Genomic DNA, 19,958 nt, shown 5'->3' with positions numbered 1-19,958 from the left:
AATGCCTTCCTTAAAATACTTATTTTTACTTATTTACATATCATCTCCCCCTTATAAGTTCGGTGTGCTTTGTAGACACCACCACCAGGAATCTACAGCTTCACTTGGCCCAGTGGACATTGCCACCACTCCCTGACAAATCTATCCATGGCCACAGACAACCTCTTCATGTACTTTGAAATCTCAGTCACTAACAAGCTCCTATGACAAATTACTTTCTAGATATTTTCAGACAAGATTCAAAAATCAGAAACAAATGATTGTGCTCTGAGACCTAGAAAGAAGGGATTTAGTTACAAGACAGCCTGCTTTCACAAAATCATTCCTGGGGTTCATGAACCAGGATGATGATTTCACATGCCACAATGGGCACTGGTGTAAAGCCCATTTACAGAGAAAAACTTGCTGATATGAACTTCATCCTGAAGCATACTGATCTTGGCATATTTTCCTGGGCAAATGTGGGCCAAAAATAGATGGCTCCCAATTTTTCCTCTGTACTACTAGACAGACTGGTTAGATGGCAAGCAATTAGTCTTTGGCCAGGTAAAAGGTTTGAATATTGTAGAAGCTTTGGAGAGCTTTGGATACTAAAATAACAAGATCAGCAAGAAAATCACCATTACTGACTGTGGACAGTAAGTTTTTTGGTTTTGTTTTTTGCTTAACCACCAAACTGTTCCTTCTGTAATTGGTAAAGATATCCCCCCTAGGCCCAGACCACCCATCCCACTCCACCTTCATATCCTATAATTCTAATCTATTCTTACTTGTTGCAATTCTTTTTTATTTCGTTTCCCTTTTCCTTCCACAAGTTAAATTAGACTACAGTTAATTTTATGATAATTAAATAAAACTACTACAATAACAAAAAGTTAAGCTCCTTGATAGCAGGGTCTTTCTTTGTTTCCCCAGCACTTAGCACAGTGTTCACACGATAATACTTAACAAATGCTTGCAAGGTGACTATACATGTCATAGTTCCACAGAAAATGGAAGCTATGTGAGGACAGGAACTTGTTAAAATCTTTATACTCCAGTGCTTAGCAGTAACCTACACAGGTGCTTAATTGCTGTTTGATTTAAAAAAAAAAAAAAAGATTCACTTCTCTGCTTTTTATATTCTTAAATAACTTCTCAATATATTAAGTATAAAATCAAAATAAGACTATCATATGATGGAAAATATTTCTGTTATTAAAAGCTATCTCAATAGTCTCTTGTAAGTCTAGATGTTTAAGTGGCTTCCACTAGGCTCAATGGCTTAACTTTTCAAAATTTTTTTATTAATTTGTTATTGGAAGGGCAGCAACAAGTAGCAGGTAGAGAACTGACCTCTGCTACAAGAAATGTGTAGGATTCAAGCTCTACAAAGAATACAAAAGAGGAAAATAACAATGTTTATAGGGGCCATGGGAAGCAAGGCACACAAATGCACTATTGGCAGAGCAGTGTACAGGCTCAACCATTCTGGAAAGTAATTTGGACCTATACCCGCATATCCCCGAAACTGTAAGCCCTTTGACACAGCAATATTAATAAATAAGCATATATCCAAAGAGATCAAAGAAAGAGGAAAAAGAACCTATGTGTACCAAAAAAAAAAAAGTGTACAGGAGCATTATTTTATTGTAGAAAGAACTGGAAATAAAGTGGGTACCCATCAATTGAATAGCTGAACAATATATATTATACAAAAATAATGGAATATTATTCTGATCTAAGAAATGATAAATGGGGTTATTTCAAAGAAACCTAGAAAGAATTGTTATGAACGGATGAATAAAGAAAACTGAACAATTTATACAACATAATGCTGTAAAACAACTATGAAAGACTTAATTCTAATCAATGCAATAACCAATCATGATGCCAAAAGACAATGAATTTTGTACTTCAGAATGATAGACCAGAAGTGCAAAATAAGACAAGCATTTTCATACCTGGACAATATGTGGCTGTTTGTCTTGACTATTCTAGCTTCAAGGGAAAATTCCCACCCCTACTACTCCCCCACCCCTGGAGTAGGGGTACAATAGTGGAGGAGAGGGCTAATGACAGGGATGTCCAAAAAACAATCAAAATGGGGAAGGGAAGGGAGGGGTGTCAATAAAAGTCATTTTTAAAAGCTACAGAAGAGCACACAAGAAAGTTCAGAAAGGGCTAGGAGAAGCAAGGGAATGCTGGTACTTGGGCTAAATTTTATACATATTTAAGCTGCAGATAAAGAGATTTCACTTACAATTCTTTTAGTCTTCTTTTTACATGGAAATGTTCATATTTGCAAAGTTCATAATAAAAATTTATATTTTATAAATTAAAAAGAGGAAACTGAGACATATAAAGATTCAAGTATTTCCTTATACACCTACTGGCTGTGTCACTTCAATTAGTTTCTCAGTACTCCAAGAAACTCTTTAAACTGTAAATCATGCAACAGGTCCAGATCTACAGAAAGGTTCCTACTAAGTAATCCCTCTACTGAAAAAATCACAAGTCCAGCCCAATAGAAATGTTATGAAAGATAGGGTGACTTTCAGCTATACGAAAGTCACCCTATCATGACTAAAGGCTCCCCTGCGCCACTTCAGGAAGGTGATGGATGAAGGGAGAGGATGAAGGGAGAGAAAGAGAGACAGCTAAATCATACTATCTGGGTTACTTGAAGATGGATTAAAAAAACAACACATAAATAAAAGCACAATCCCAGGTATGGGCAGGAAAAAGTATGGGTGGGAGGTAAGATTGAGGGAATAATTATGATTGAATGTTATAAAGTAAGATCAGTTTTATATGTGTTTGTTATAGACAGAAGCTCATGCTGATGTTAGAGATTATCAGATTTTCCCCCCATTTTTTCTTAAACATAAAATAAAACAAACATTTCCATATAAAAAGGAGAGGACTGTGCATGAAACTGGGAAATCTCCATTATATAGAGCTTTTCTTTTTAAGTAAATTCAACATGTAATTTTCCAATGTCCTATTAAGAATCCTTATGTCCTTTTCTCATGGGGGAGGGGGGCGGCAAAGAGGGAGGAAGGGAAAGAGGGTGACAAGAAATCCTATCCCTAGTAACCATCCTCCCTACCTAATTGAAAAAAGAAAATGAAAACCCTTGTAATAAATACACAGAGTCTAGCAAAACAAAATCCTACATTGGCCATGACAAAAATTCCGATCTCTCATTATCTTAAATCAATCATTTTTTTGTCAGGAAGTAGATACTGTTGAGTGATATTCTTCAACAGTTGCTCCATACTGTTAAAACTGTGTAAGAGAATCAAATAGGTCACATGTATATTTGGCCTGTTATGCCCTAAATCCTAACTGCTTTCTTTAGGAATATTTGTATCATGTGGTATACAGAAATAATACTGAAAAGTTATAATATATTCCATATTGTTACCTTTGGTCTTTTAAGATTTTAAATTTCAACTCTCTAAGAATACTTTTAATTCCACAGGTAACATTTATAATAGCATTTTACATATATTCTAGGTTCAATTCATCATCAGCAATATCTGTGTTCCAAATCCATTCAAATATGTCATACAAAAGAATAAACAATTCATTAATTTTCCTGCAGGGATAGTTAAGCTGAATTCAAGAGATTTTTGTATCTCATTTGGGAGGTTCCATAGTGTTCTAGACTATTATTCTAAAATAATGTTCATTCATTACATATGATCTATATGTAATCAATACAATGTCATCCAAAAACAGGTGTAGATATAACCACAATAACTAGCATTTATATAGTATCTACTATGTGCCAGGCTATGTGCTAAGCACTTCACAAATATTATTTTATTTTTATCCTCAACAACTCTGGGAGATAGGTGTTAGTATATCCTTTTTACACTTGGAAAAACTAAGCAAATAGAGGTCAAGTAACTTGTCCAATGTCACAAACATACAAAAATCTCAGGCTGGATTTGAACCCAGATCTTCCTGCCCAACGCTCTACCCACTATGCCACCTCATCTGAATTTGGAGAACATCACAATCTGCAGGGAATTCTTCACTGCAGTAAGATACCTTCCATGACATTGGTAAACACCTTTACTGAGCATGTGTTCCCATTTTATGCTTCAATTGATGTTAATACTGAAAGGATGGTCAATAAGCTCTCTATAGCGTCAATGTATTTGGGAAGTGACAGTTTTCAATGACCCTATCCTTTTCCCTGAAACAAAATCCAATGTTCTTCCCCTATTTTCACCAAAACTATTGACTGATGTCAAAGAAGAAGCACAGTTAAAAAGTAAAAGTCAAATAGGGATTCTCTATAGAGAGTGAAGTCTTCCAGGTCCTTCTTTCTGGGTATGACATCATACTGGTTGTATCAAACCATGGAATACTGCAGAGCCTCTTGGACAAAATAAGTAACTATTCAAGATTGTTCTCACCACACAAAAACCAACTGGATAAAAAATATCTATTATCCAGATTATGGCATGCAATTAATTAGATGGACACATTAAGCTCATCTATCATACCACAAGTAGACAATAAATAAGTTGGCCCCAAAATTAAACTGTAAGAGTCACCTGAATGCTTTTGGGAAACCACAAAACTCCTTAATGAACCCAAATTACTCTCAGAAACTAAGGCCTATCTTTTTTGATACCAATATTCTTACTAGTGGTGTCATGTAACTGCAAGTCCTGGGACACTACATTTCCAAGGAATTAAAAATGTTTACTCTCAGAGAAGCAGACACAGAGAACCACATGGTGGTTGTGAGAAAGCTATGACATAACAAAGAATAATTATAATAAGGGATCTCATCAAAGAGATGTATAATCAAAAAAGATGGGCTGATTAATCACATGGCAATGTTTAGAAATATTCCATGAACAGTTTATGTGCTACATTAGTATCTTTACACTATTATCAAGTGAAACCTTACATTCTTAATTTGGGTGAATGCTCTGTGATAAATTTATGAGTGGACATGGACAAGAATCACAAAGGATGAGCAGACACATGGAACATGATCTAAAAAACATACAATAATGAGATTATAGATCCATTTGAATATCTGAGTTCTCTTCTGGTCATTTTGGTTATGAATCATAAAGTACTACTATCTCCATGAAATTAAAATTATAGGTCACACAAAAAGCCATAGACACTCAGGGCTGGCATAAATAAGCTGCACAACATTATAAACTACGAACTGTAAGTACAAAGAAGTACAAAAGATGTGTTACTAGAAAAGGTGGTGGATTGGTCATAAATGAAAGCAAGGAATAAATGATAGAATGATTGTATGTTGCAATGGTATCCATGTAATATGAAGAGTCAAAAAGTTTCTTAAGCAAATTCTTCAGAACACCTGTGAAAGATTTATGGAGGAGTTTCACAGGATGAAAAGGCATGCATGGAGTTGCAATCCGTACCAATGAAAGGAAATAGTCACTTCAATAAGAATATGGGTTTGTTAAAATATATATTGTTTCACTTTAAAAGTTGTTTTATAAATGATTAATATAGCTATTTAAGTAGAAAAGCGCCCCAAGTTGCCATTTTCTGATCCCATACTGCCAACTTTCCTATGTCTACATTTAATAGTAGCCCCCATAGCCACAATGTACTCCACATTACAATCTGCCTTTTTTGAAATTTTTCTCTTTAAAAATTACCTCAGCTGCCACCACTTCCAAACTTCTCACTCTTGCCCCACCCCCGGCAAAAAGTGATCCTTCCCATTCTCCTATCCTTTATTTTACCTCTTTCAGCCACTTATGCTTTAACCTGTATTATAGTTTTCTATGTACATATCTTATTCTCCTATTATACTGACTCCTTAAGTACAAGATTTCGTCTCTTTCTCAGATTTATATCTAGAGATCTTACAGAGTAGGTTGATAATAAGTGTTGACCTGAAAGTTCTGAACCTAAAGGCTGTTGTTGGGAGGGACACAGAGAAATAAGACAGATGTAAGAGAATGAATACTGAATAAGCAAAGTTTTCTCACACAGCAGAATTTATGGAAAGGCCTTCAAAGAGAAAGAGAAGCTGATAAGCTTGAAAATTATATGCCTGCATAACAAAAGCAACATCTGATCTTGATATCAACAGAAAGGAGGAATATGTAGCATTAAACCCTTCTCTTGGCCCAAATGATTACTGCAGACTCAAGAATAATCTTTATCTGAGTTGTTATTCTCAGATCTACAGGCCCATAGCACTACAGGCTATACCTCCTTGAGTCCTAGTAGTCAATTTCTAATTTCTGGATTTTACTTTGTGAATTTTAATTTTAATTTAGGATCAATTTCTGGATTTTACTTTGTGAACTCCTTACAGGGAGTAGAGTTCTCTCCCCTCATCCTATACCTCTTGTAAGAGGGAAGAAATGAATAAATAATTCTTTGATGGAAATTATTGCTTGGAGCAATTACTAAATATTAAAATAGGGTGAATTTCTTTTATTTGCTTAAAATTTCCCTGGGTCCCATTTATACTGAGGACATTCCATGCCCCAAAAGACCAAAAGTATTTGTAGATTTATAATCAAAAGTATTTTTTGGCCAAGTCAGTTTGAAAAATTTCGGTTCCATCTAAACAAAGACTAAGGATACAAGAAGTCACTGCGGAAAAAAGTACACTTTTTACATGCACACTTTCAAAACATTCTTGCTGACTTCATATATGATGACAATAAATCACAATGTTACATGGTACATTAAAAGTTGATTTTATCCTTTCCTTCAATTTTTCAGACAATTATTCACCTTCTTTACCTAGAAAGGGGAATCTTATTTGTCATAGCTAATATTTAATAGAATTCTTTAAGGTTAAAAAGTGCTTTACTTGGGTGCTCAATAAGGTTAAATGACTTAAAGAGGCAGTCAGAAATTGAATCTAGGTCTTCTAACTCCACATTCAGCATTCTCTCCACTATACTACAAGATTTTAGCAAGCATATTTCCCAAACAAAGGACTAGATCACTTAAGAAACTGTTTTAAATGTGAATTTATGAAAAGTACCCATTTTCAAAGTTAATTACAAAACAGTGAAGAATTTTTCAACTTTTAAGTGTTATACAACACACTGGATAAAAACTTGACTAACAAAATATTAGTCTGTGCTAAATGATTCATCTCTAAACTGGTATAAAAATCAGTATCCTTAAAATATGAAGCATTAAAATAATAAGAAAATAGCTTAAAATCATATCAAGCTTCTTTTCAGGCATGTTCACAGCCTACAAAAGAATCTCTCTGTATAATCAATAGCCACACTAAAAATAGAAAGCATTTTGCATAAACTTTTTAAAGAAAACCTTTGCTCAGTGAGATGTTTTACTATTTATTCCTTTCACAAAACATATTTTATCCTTCATTTATAACAAAAATACTATCATTAAAAAGTATTTAAAAAAAAATCAGATTTCATAAAATCTCCAACTTGCAGGTCCTAATTTTTATAGCAACATCTTCTAATAAGTTTTGTTGAACAAAGGGGCTTCTTTTTTACCCTCAACAGTGCTAGCAGAAGCTGAAGAAAAAAAAAACCAAAGATTTCATGTAATTGAGCTTTCTTTCTTATTGCTCATTGGATGGTCTGTATTATCATCACCTACTTTAACAAACAAACATCAAAGAATTATTTATTCATTTCTTCCCTCTTACAAGAGGTATAGGATGAGGGGAGAGAACTCTACTCCCTGTAAGGAGTTCACAAAGTAAAATCCAGAATCCTGGGCTCACACACTCTCTCATCTTCCCTATAAAATAGGTCAAGGCTGATTCATGATTACAGCACTACAGTCTAAGATTTAAAACTGAAAGAATGTCTAGTTAGAGAATATCTAGTTAAATCCCCTTATCTACAAAATGAAGAAAATGAGGCCCAGAGAAGTTCTAAAGGTCACATAGGTAGCAACTAACAAAGCTGGGATTTCTTCCAATACAGGACTAAAAAAAGACAGAAATTAATACTGGTCTGTAGTAAACCTACACAATTCAATGTGGCCCCTCAGTCACAACACTGAATCTAACAGATTTTTGGAAGATACACTCCAGTATATATATATATATATATATATATATATATATATATTCCCAGGCAAATATTAAACTTAATTAAGCATCCAAGCCTTCCTCAGTCTGGCCCTGAACTTCAACAGTAGCCCCAGATATCTTCAAGGCCACTGCAGACTGAAGAATATTCATCTATCTAAAATTATAACTCAAGTTTTATACTGAAACCAAGTGAGAAAAGGTTGAGTGGTTCCACTAAAATGTCTTCCTTAGTGACTTTAACAGCAGTACTCTTTCACTGGATTTAATCTGTATAGCTGCTTCTTCAATATTAGTAACTTCTACTAGTTCCCTCTCTTAGAAAGTAAACTTAAATAGGCAGAAATAAATAATTTAAACTATGTCACCTCTGATGCTTACTACCTGACTAACCTGGGCAAGTCACTTAATCTCCCTGGACAGTTTCCTCATCAGTAAAATGAAGGAGTTAGGCTTCTGAGGGCCCTTCCAGTACTACAACTTTTTTTTTTCTTTTTCACTGAAAAACCTGAATATTATCTTTGTCTTTGTATCCCCAACACTTAGCAGTGCCTGGCACACAGTAGGTGCTTAATAATGTTTAATGACTACATTCTCCCATTTCCTCACCATCCATCCACTCCTCAAACATCTGTGGCATGGCTTTCAATCACCAAAGTCACTTCTTTATTGAAGTTGTTTTCTTAACCATTATTTAACAGCCAAATCGGACTGCTTTCATTTTCATCTTCCCCGGCAATCAATATGGCTGACCACCTGACCTTGATTTTCAGATGCATATCACTCCGAAGAGTATACCTCCAAACATTAATATTTTTGTGACGGGCAAAAATCCTAACATAGACATTTGGAGTTATCTCACTGTTATCTTCCTTTTCATTTCTTAAATATTACCAAGAGAGAGAAATAAGCATTCATTAAAGGCCTACTGTGTGCTAAGCACTTTACATCTTGTTTGATCCTTTGGGAACAGAGGGATTTTCAGTAAACCAGAAAAATCCTGCCCTTTGGATTTTTCTCTAAGTTAGGGTAAGTATTTTGATAGCTGCATTTCATTAGCCAAGTCAACACACACTTATGTACCAGGCACTTGTGCAAAGTGCTGGAGATACAAAGAAAGGGAAAAAACAGTCCCTGCCCTCAGGGAGAGAACAATGTAACAGGGAAGAAGACAGGCCAACAGTTAAATATAAGAAAGAGATAGAGAAAGACAGAGGCAGAGAACAAATCTAAATTGGAGATAATCACAGAAGGAAGGCACTATCAATCTATCAATAAGGGGGAACCCAGAAAAGCTTCTTGCAGCAGATAGGATTTTTAGGTGAGACTTGAAGGAAACACAAGAAGCCCAGGAAACAAAGACAAGGAGGAAGAAGAGAATTCAAGGCATAGAACCAATATAATCCTTGTAATTCTTTGTACTTTATTCAAAATATTCTGAGAAGGGGTCTCAGGTTTCAGCAGTCTTATAAAGGCATCCATTACACAAAAAAAAGGTAAGAACCCCTACACTAAGCAGAAAACCTTGGATTTGGTTAATAAAGTTGTTTCTGACAGCCTTGTGCCAGACAACTGTTTTTCCTCTACAAATCCTAAGCCCTGTAGTATTAAACTAGAAATAGAAGCAACTTTTTTATTTCCAGTTTCTATGAATAATTCTTGCTTATGAATGCTTACAATATACTTTAAGCAACCCAGTGAAGTAGGTAATGCAAATATTATCCCTATTCTGCATATGAGGAAATTATAGCACAGACATTAAGTGACTTGCCCAGAGTCTGAGGCAGGGCTGCATTTTCTATGACCACATGCCTTCTTCTCAACAATCCAAATTTCCTTAAAGAAAAGGAATCCAAAATCATTGTAATAATATACAGCCTCACAAGAAACACATTTATCTCGAGCCTACTAGAATAACCCTCAAAACCATTTAAAAGATAGTGTACCTTCATACAATATACATCCCAACAACTCTTACATTATGTAATCCACAAGCAAAAATTTACCAGTCTTTACACACACCTGGGGTTACCTCAACCAACTAAAATTCTAGTAAACTCCATGATGCATTATGTGACTAATGACTACAACGGAATTAAACCATTTTCCCCAAAAACAACTATTTAACACAATTTGAAGATCAAAAGTAAGCAAATTCCATGATCTTTTAAGTTCAGCAAGGGCAAGGAAAGAACATGTACACTTGAATTTCTATACATAAACAAAAGAAGTTCCAGATCACTGGTTTTTAGTCTAATAAAATAACTGAAATTTTTACTGATATTTTTAACTGAATTCAAAATTGGCATTAAAACAACTTTTGTTCCTATTATTGAATGGATGGAACATAATAAAAACTCCTCATATGGGTTTGAATAAATTATAGCTAAAATTACTGTAAAAGTACACAAACAAGTTTGCAAGTAGGCTGAAACTTTTTTTTTTAAAGAAAATACTAAAATATACTAATCAAGACCATGACACTCTGCTCAATGGAGCCCTTATAAGGATATTAGTGTAGTTACACTTTGACTTAGAGATTCCACTACTGAGGGAAAAGACATTAAGCAGAGGTCAGCAAACTGCAGATGGCCTAAGGGCCAAATTTGGCCAAACAACAGTTTTTGTATATTTTAAAATACAAAATAATCTTTACTTAAGATAAAAACCATTCTTAGCTGTACAAAAACAGTTAGTGAACCTTCCAATGTTTTGCTGACCTGCCTAAGAAATACTATGACCCCAGTTTCTGCGACAAGAACTTACTATATGACAAAAACTGCCAGGAAAACTGGTAAACACAGCAGAAACTAGGCATAGACCAACATCTTACACTGTATACCAAGATAAGGTCAAAATGGGTCAAAATAATTTAAACATATGGGGCAGCTAGGTGGCGCAGTGAATAGAGCACCAGCCCCGAAGTCAGGAGAACCTGAGTTCAAATCAGACCTCTAACACTTGCTAGCCATGTGACCTTGGGCAAGTCACAAGTCACACAATGCCCTGCCTTTCCCCCCTCCAAAAAGCAAAAAAACAAAATAATTTACACATAAAGGGAGATATCATAAGCAAATCAGAAGAGCAAGAAAGTCTATCATATCTATGGAGACGGGAAGAATGTATGACCAAACAAGAGATAGAGAACATTATGAGATGTAAAATGGATAATTTTAATTATATTAAATTTAAAAACCTGACATAAAACCAATGCAACCAAGTTTAGAAGGAAAGCAGAAAGCTAGGAAACAATTTTTAAAGGAAGTTTCTCTGATAAAGGCATCATTTCTCAAAAAAATAAAGAGCTAAGTCATATTTATAAGAATAAGTCATTCCCCAATTGATAAATGGTCAAAGGATATGAACAGGCAGTTTTCAGATTAAGCAAAGTTATCTATACTCATATGAAAAAATGCTCTAAATCACTATTGATAAGAGAAATACAAATTAAAAGAACTCTGAGGTACCACCCACATTTATCAGATTAGGTAATATGATAGAAAAGGAAAATGATAAATGTTGGAGGGGATGTGGGAAAATTGGGACAATAATGCATTTAGTGTAATTATGTGCTCATCCAACCAGTTTGGAGAGTAATTTGGAACTATACTCAAAAGGGCAAACTCAGAATACCCTTTACTCTAGCAATATCACTACTAGGTCTGTATCCCAAAAAGATTTTAAAAGGGGGGGGGGGCATACTTGTACAAAAATATTTATAGCACCTCTTCTTGTGGTGGCAAAGAACTGGAACTGGGGAATGGCTAAACAAGTTGTGGCACATGAATCTAATGGAATATTATTGTGTTACAAGAAATGATGAGTAGCATGCTCTCAGAAAAACCTGGAAAGACTTACATGAACTGATGCAAAATGAAATGAGCAGAACCAGGAGAACATTGCACACAGTAACAGTAATACTGTATGGTGAATCAACTATGAATGACTTAGTTATTCTCAGCAATACAATGATTCAAGATAATTCCAAAGAATTCAAGATGAAAAATGCTATACATATTCAGAGAAAGATCTGATGGAGTTTGAATGCAAATCAAAGCATACTATTTTCACTTTTCTTACTTTTGTAGGGTTTTTTTTTCCCTTTTGGTCTGTTTCTTCCACAATATGACTAACATGGAAAAGTTTTACATTATTGCATATATATATATATATATATATATACATATATATATAACCTATATCAAATTGCTTGCTGTTTTGAGGGGGGGAATTGATGGAGGGATAAAAAAAATTTAATGAATATTTAAATGTCTTTACATGTAAATATTTATTAAAAAAAGAAATACAATGATAAGCACCAGGGATACAGGACAAATTAGAGACGTAATCTTAAAGAAAAGGGACTAAGAAGACCAGGAAAGGCTTCTTATAGTTAAGATTTTAGTTGGGACTTGAAGACAGGAAATAAGAGGTGGGGGGTGGGAGGGTGGATGGGTATAGGGACAGTGAGTGAAAATTCTTGGGGTCAGGAGATGGGAGTGTGAGGAACAGCACAGAAGAGGGGGCTGGCACCCCAACTTACCCAGAGAATGCATGTATGTGTGTATGTGTACAATTTGTACACATAGGTGTCTTCCCCATTAGATGGTGAGCTCAAGAGCAGAGACTACTTTTTGTCTTTATCTTTCTGGAGCTCAGTACTGTGTCTGGCATTTAGTAATGTGCTTAATAAATGTTTGATTAACATAAATATATAAATGAAAGCACTAAAAAGGCAAATGAATTAAGATTAATTGTAACAGTCTTTATTGTCATAAGATGAAACATTTTCCTCCCCCCCCCCAGAAGTTGGAGGATTATGAATAAGGAATGTGGCATACACCATTGCCAAACTGGTCAATTTTGCTTATCTTTTTCTGGATTAGGAGGAGGGTTAATGGGAAAGGGATATTAAGGATAGAACTGATGTTGTAAAATAGGCATTTTTAAAAATTATGTTAATATTATATAATATAGCAATGATGAAACTTCCACTCTGCACTTGGGCCCTGTCCCAGAATTGATACTGCTCTAATCACTGTTAACTACAGTCCCAAGAATAATTTCACCCCTAAAGGACTTTCTTGATTATCCCATTCAGGTAACAACTTTGGAAAGTATATAGGGTAGTTAAGGAGTTGTGAATATTCATGTTTCAAAGGACAAATTAAGAGGTGATAATACTATTAAACTTAAGAGTTTTTTTAAGTCATAAAGTGGCTTAATAAGATTTCAGTATCCCTCACCAGAGAGTTTCTCCCTAACATTCAACTTAAGATCAGAGGATCATTTATTTAAACCTTTAAGGGAACTTAGAGACCATCTAAATCTACTCCCTTATTTTACATATAAGAAAACAAACTCAGAGAACTTAAATTATGTGTCCATGGTCCCACACTTAGTAAGTTAAACTTGTTTAACCTTTTCCAACTTCTCTCTTCCACTATTACCTCAACTGGCCAAAATAAAGATCCTGAGTGTATTTTAAAATACATTCAATAACATAGTCCCTGTCTGCAACTTAAATCTGGTGAGCTTCACTTTATATAATACATTAAGAAAATTATATTATAACCTTTTAATTAGGAAAAATCCAGTAAATTACAAGTTGCTACACCTTACTTTCACATTGTTGCCTGCCCTATCCTCCATTCCAATTTGTCAAGGTTCCTGAAGGGGAAGGGTGGATGTTGATATAACTAAACGTCAGCCTCTATTAAAGAATGCATAATCACCATGGGAAGAAATAAAGAGTAACAACTTGTAAATGTATGCACTGGCTCATCTTATTGCAAGAATTAAAATTAAAAGATTTTTTGGAAGAACATGAATAACAACTTCTACTACCTAAAATATTATTTGTACTTGCTACACTTTTGACTACAAATTAATCTAATTTACTTTGTTTTGGAATGTAAGCTCCTTTAGGGCAAGAAATACTTTGTTCCTCCTCTCAAAAGTCTTCCTGAGAAGTTGTATAACACCAAATCCTATTTCAAACGGCTTTAAGGAATCTAAGCAAGTGTGTCAAGCAATCCCTTTGTAATGAAGGCTGTAATTTATCTTTCATAATAAGTCCATAAAAATATGAACTGTATTTGATTAAATGAAGGACACATATTTATACATGCCACAAAATGGTTGCTGATGTGAAAAATGAATACTTAATAACAATGAAACAAAACCTTGATTTTATAATGGATATTGTCTCTGTATAATGAAGACTAATTCAAACTTTAGAAAAAACAATCTAATCAAAAATTTAAAAAAAATGCTTCAAAATGTTAATCATCCTACCACCACCCTTGAATGATAATGTATGTAAAGTTATTAACTTATTTACTGTCCTTGAACAGGCACACCTGGTGTTATCACAATAACATCTGCAACCCTGATTCTTAAATCAAACAAAAAAAAAATTGGTGCTCTTTCACTAAAGTGTTTGAGAAAAGACAAGATGACTACTCAGGGGTGTTGTAGAAGGACTCCTGTTCAGGGACAGGTTAGATTAGTTTTCTATGATGTCCTTTCCAACTGTGAGGCTCTTTAATCTTATTTTTAATACACAATCAATGCTGCTATAGGCACAGTAGACTTTAGCACACAATCCTTGATAACTTGAGCAGCTCCTAAACTAAGAACTTGCTTATATTTATTTATTAACTAATTTTGCTTTTGTATTGGATTTATCAATGCCTCTGGAAAGTGATCTAATAATGAACAGATAAAAATAAAATGAAATGCTTGTTTATCAAAATATAATCACTTTTATTACATTGACAACTGAAGGGCACAGTAGAGTTCAAATCAGATTCAGATTCACTAGCTGTATAAACCTGGTAAATCTATACCTGATTGACCTGTCTGCCTCACTTTCCTCAAATGTAAAATGAGAATAGTACCCCCAGATTTGTGGTGAGGTTCAAATGAAATATGTGTATAGTCTTTAGAACAGTTCCTGGCACATGAGACACCAAATAAATGCTTGTTGGTTCCTTCTTTTTGGGAAGTTATTATTCCAATATCAATCAATAAACACTTATTAAGTACCTACTATGTGCTAGACTCTGTGCTAAGCCTGCTGGGGAAACAAAGAGAGGTAAAAGGTAGCCCCTGCTCTCATGGGGCTTACAGCTTAACAGGGGAGCCAGCATGTAAACCTCTACGTACAATCAAGCTATAAAGAAGCTAAATTTTAAATAAATCACAATAGGAGGGCACTAGGATTAAAGGTGATAGGGAAAGGCTTCCTGTAAAAGGTAAACAGGAAGACAGGGGTAAAAGAGAGCCAGTCTACCCTTGCCCTCAGGACCAGGACCACCTGGGTTAATGTCCATCCTCTGGTATACTGGCCATGCTTTTCCTGTCAAGTTACCCAACTTCTCAAGTCCCTAGGCAACTCTCTCAAACTCTAAATTGCAAAACAATTGTAAATCTGAACTCATCAATAGCTTTATAGATAAAACTGCAGATCTAGGCCAAAATAATTTCATATATGTACTTATATACACACATATATAAGTTAAAAATCCTATATCAAATTCACCATGTTCTTTAGTGTTGTTTTCATATTCCATTTGGCCTTAACTGTAATACATGATATATTATTACATAATAGCACCTACCTCCCATCTTTTGTAAAGCACTTTGCAAACCTTAAAGAACTATATAAATACTAGCTATTACAGGTAATATTTTATAGCATCCTTCAGGCTGTTAGCCACACAAGAAAAGGCATCTTATCTAAACTTTATATCTTTCCAACGCTCTGTACACAGATCCTTAGAAATGTCTGAATTCTTGAAAGCAAATTCACAAATCATAAACATAGAAAAGACCCCTTTCCCAATGTAATCCATCCTTTGTTTGACAAACACCTGTTGTGCATACTTCCATATCACAGTCTACTTCATTTTTCAAATTTTCAGAAAATGATATTCCACAGCAAGCTTTAGTGATGCATTCTTCCATCCTGCAACTCCTAGGATCACAAATTTTTTTTTTAAGCAATCGGGATTAAGTAACCCAAGGTTACACGGCCAGGTGTTTCTGGGTGGGTGCTAAGTGTCTGAGCCGGGATTCGATCTCCAGGTTATCCGGACTCTGGAGCCGGTGCTCTTACTTGCTGTGCTACCTGGCCACCCCCACAATTTTTTTTTAACATCTAAACAAAACCCTTTTACTACAACTTAAGCCTACTTCCTTCCCTTTATTACTTAAACAAGACTACCACATTTTCACAATACTACATTATAGTATTCTGTGCCTTCTTGAAAAAACAGGTTAACATTACATGTCATTTCATTAAGTGGCAGCTGCCCTACTTTGCTAATTAGTTGGGCCAAAAGTTCCAAAGTAATCCTTACTTTGGGGCAAATGGACTTTCACCTAAAATATTTAAATACTCGAGTCTATTTAAATAATTTTGAAATCACAATATAATAAATTGTCAAGTTATCAACATCACCCTCTCCCCCCCATAACAGTGTCCTAGCTTCTCCAACAAAGGTTATCTCACTTCCCTAATAAGCTACCCAATGAAATCTGTTAAAATGTTGATTTAAAGATTCTACCTATGCATTTACAATGTATTAAGTATTGAACACACACACACACTTTCAGTTGCTTATCAAGAGAAGAAAAAGTTTTTTCAACTAAGAATAAGACAGATTACAATCCTTTCATTGATACAGCATGTGCCCGACTATTTTCATACATCAGACACAACTGAACTTTCAAAACGCAAAATTACTTTTAAAATAAGTCTAATCAATGCTAAATGTCCTTCCAATATGTCACGGAGGATGGGAAGTGGGGAATAGGACAACTAAAATATCCAGGCGGCCCTTAAAAAAAACTGAAAGATTAGGACGTTCAGTATATGGCCCTAAACAAATAAAATAATTATGACTCCCGCCAACTCTCCCAAACTTCTAGCCGAGAGAAGATTAAAGAACAAAGTTATCTTGGACTTGAAACTAAAAGACCCTATCTTTCTCTTTCAACAACCCATTCATTCATAGGATCTTTAATGTAAATAAAGAGGAAATTGCATTCTCTGCACTGCACAATACAAGGCTCAGGCTTGAGCGAGAAAAGGAATGCACATCGCACATTACAAGGACGGATGTTTGGGACTGCTGGAATTAGAGAGAAGGATGAGGACCACAACCCCACAAGGGGGGAGGTGGTGGGGGAGTCGGAGGGTGCCAGGTGGGGGGAGGGAAGGGACGGCTCGGTGGCTCACGGTGCAAGACTCAGCTGACCTCCGCCATGTTGGCCGCAAACACCGGCCCCATCACAACAAAGCCCCGCACGAGGGAGCCGAGCAGAGGCCGGCCGGCACCTCCCCCTCCACCGAGGCCCGCCTCCCCGGGCGCCCGGGCCGAAGGAAAGCCTTTCTCTGCCCCACTTCGCTCGAGGCTGCCAGGGCTCTCGCAGCCAGACCCCCTCCCCAGCTCCCACCCCAGGCCCGCTCGGGTGCCGGGCTCCGAGGAAAGGCCTCGGGCGGCGGGGGAAACCCGACCCCGGGGGCGGGGCGGGGCCGGCCTCTACTGGGCCGCGAGGCCCAAGCTAGCTCCCCCTCCGAGGCCGGAGACAAAGGCGAGCCAGGGGCCCCGGACTGCCCGCGGGGGCGGCTGCGCCGCGCCGGGCAGGGCCTGCCCTCCTTCCTTCCTCCCTCCCTTCGCGGCGAGGCGGTGGTTTCTCCTCAGAGGAGTCGGCCGCCGCCATTAGTCGAACCTCGAGCCCCGCGCGGCGCCACCTCCCCCCCCCCCCACCGCGCACCCCCCGCCCCGGCCCCTCCCTCAGGCTGGGCCGCACTTACCGGTGGGCGGAGAGCGCGACCGGGACCCCGTTTCTCGCTCCGTCTCAAACGCACAGCTTCCTCCGTTTTTTCTTCTTCTTCCTCCTCCTCCTCCACCTCACCGCCGCTGCCTCCAGCCCCCGCCACCGCCGCCGCCACCTCCGCCTCCTCCTCACACAGAGGCCGCGGCGCCGCCCGACGGGACACGCTGCTGTTGCCGCTGCTGCCGCCTCTCGGGAGCGCGCCCTGCAACCGCCGCCGCCGCCGCGGCTCCCTCTGCTGCCCCAGCCACCGCCGCTTCGCTCGTGCTCGAGCCTGCCGTGCGTTCCCGCTAAATACCACACACTGCGGTGGAGGCGGCTGCCCAGGAGAGGAAGGCGCGGCCCCGAGAGGAGGGAACTGGAGAGCGCGCGGGGGGTGGCGGTCGGGGGAGGTGGCGAAGAGTGCGCAGGCGCGGAAAACACTGGCTTAGTCTGGGCAGCCCGAGCTTCGGGTCACCACAGGTGGTGGTTAGTGTCTCTGCTGCCTCGGTGACCGTTGCTCCTCACACAGACTCACGTAGACAACACAGCCCTCCCCGCTTTGGCCCAACCGTCCCGCATCAAAGGAGAAGCGAGTGCTTCCGTCCCCCTCCCCCACCTAAGGCCTGTCAGAGGCAACCGCACAGCACCCCACCCTGGGCTCCCTCCCCACGCACTGCAGATGCGTTCTTGCGAGGCGGAGGGGCTTTGTTTTGGGGGCCACCCGACGACCCTCCTCTCCCACCCCCTAGTACTTCAAAGGAGGAGCCCTGACCCTTCTGAGTCTCTATACTAGCTTTTGTTCACTTCGCTCAATAACCACTCCCTATTCCTGCTCACCTAAAAAAAATAAATAAAACAAAAATAAACACCAAAAACTCTGACTGTTAAAGCTGAAGGGAAACCACACCCAAATGTGATTCCTACCCCCCCCACCCCACCCCCAAGGTTCTATCGCCTTCAGCTCCATCGAAGTAGGCCCTAAGGGTTTATTTTTAAGGTGGCAAGGAGAGTTGGGTGCTCTTCTCCGAATTCTCTGATCTTGAAACTAAACTTGCAACTGTTTTCCCTTTTCACTGAAAAAAGTATTTGCAAGACTTCCCCTTTCTCCACCTCCAGCGACTTCTTCCAAGTAGGTTGAAGGCTTGTACCTTAGCAAGAGCTACCTCACAATCGTCTTGTCCAGGGCATTTCAAATCTCAAATCTATTTGGCTTATTGTGGGAGGTCCATGAAAACTGACGTTCTGTGACCAGAACTACATACCTTACGTATGTCAATTTAGAACTACATGCCTATTGCATGTTATTTTGGGGGCACACCTGACATATAGCACATGGCTTTCTTGGGCACAGTAAGCATTAAATGTTTATTGAATGAACACACATAGGCTCCCTCTCCCTCTTTCTCTCTCTCTCACTCTCTCTTTCTCTCCCCCCCTTCAAAGTACCTCTTTTGACACATACGGGCTATGTGATCCTGGATGAGTCACAGCCTCAGTGCCTTTGACAACTCTAAAACCATACCGTAAAGAGGACCTGCTATCAATTTGGGGAATTTCCTAATCCCAAAATTCTCTATACCAATGAAATCACAGGTCCAGTCCCAAACCCTCAATCCTGGAATAGAAAAGACTGGGGTGCAACTTAATTATTTGAATCTATTACAACAAGCATCCATTAAACACCTGCTTGGGTACTAGGGCCAGGAGACACAAAAAGGAAGGGAAAAAAAAGGTCCTTGGTTTCAAGGGGATTGCATTCTATGTAGGGAGACAATCTAAAAAGGTTTATAAGGTTTCTTTTCCCTTCAATCCTCAGTCTCACTTGAAGGTCCCCAGTACCATCTTGTTGAGATTCTGGGAAGATACACAAAATGTTGGTTGACAAGCTGGATATACAGCATGAAAATAACTTGCAAACGGCTTGTTTCATTAATGTCTTCAAATTAATATATTGTACCACTACATTTTGGTTTCCTTAATCTAATGATCTGTTATCTGTCTTCAAGAACATAACAATATTTCTTACCAACACTTGTTTCTGAGGCCAAATAAGGTTTTTTTGGTTTTGGTTAACTTGAATGATTTTTTCCAT

The 19,958-nt window shown here is 37.8% G+C and overlaps 1 protein-coding gene across 1 annotated transcript in view; it reads right to left on the bottom strand.

Moving 5' to 3' along the window:
* Positions 1–18,004, bottom strand: part of SIAH1 (siah E3 ubiquitin protein ligase 1) — a 59,519-nt gene extending 41,515 nt beyond the window's left edge. Inside the window, exon 1 of the mRNA XM_069082550.1 lies at positions 17,865–18,004. The gene's annotated coding sequence lies outside the window, so the exon portion shown is untranslated. The remainder of the gene's footprint in view (positions 1–17,864) is intronic.
* Positions 18,005–19,958: the final 1,954 nt, after the last annotated feature.

Source organism: Petaurus breviceps, unplaced genomic scaffold, assembly GCF_028583685.1.
Source record: "Petaurus breviceps papuanus isolate PSGF00001 unplaced genomic scaffold, PetGlider_PUasm1.0 171, whole genome shotgun sequence".
Lineage (NCBI taxonomy): Eukaryota > Metazoa > Chordata > Mammalia > Diprotodontia > Petauridae > Petaurus > Petaurus breviceps.
This window is presented reverse-complemented; position numbering and strand designations above follow the sequence as displayed.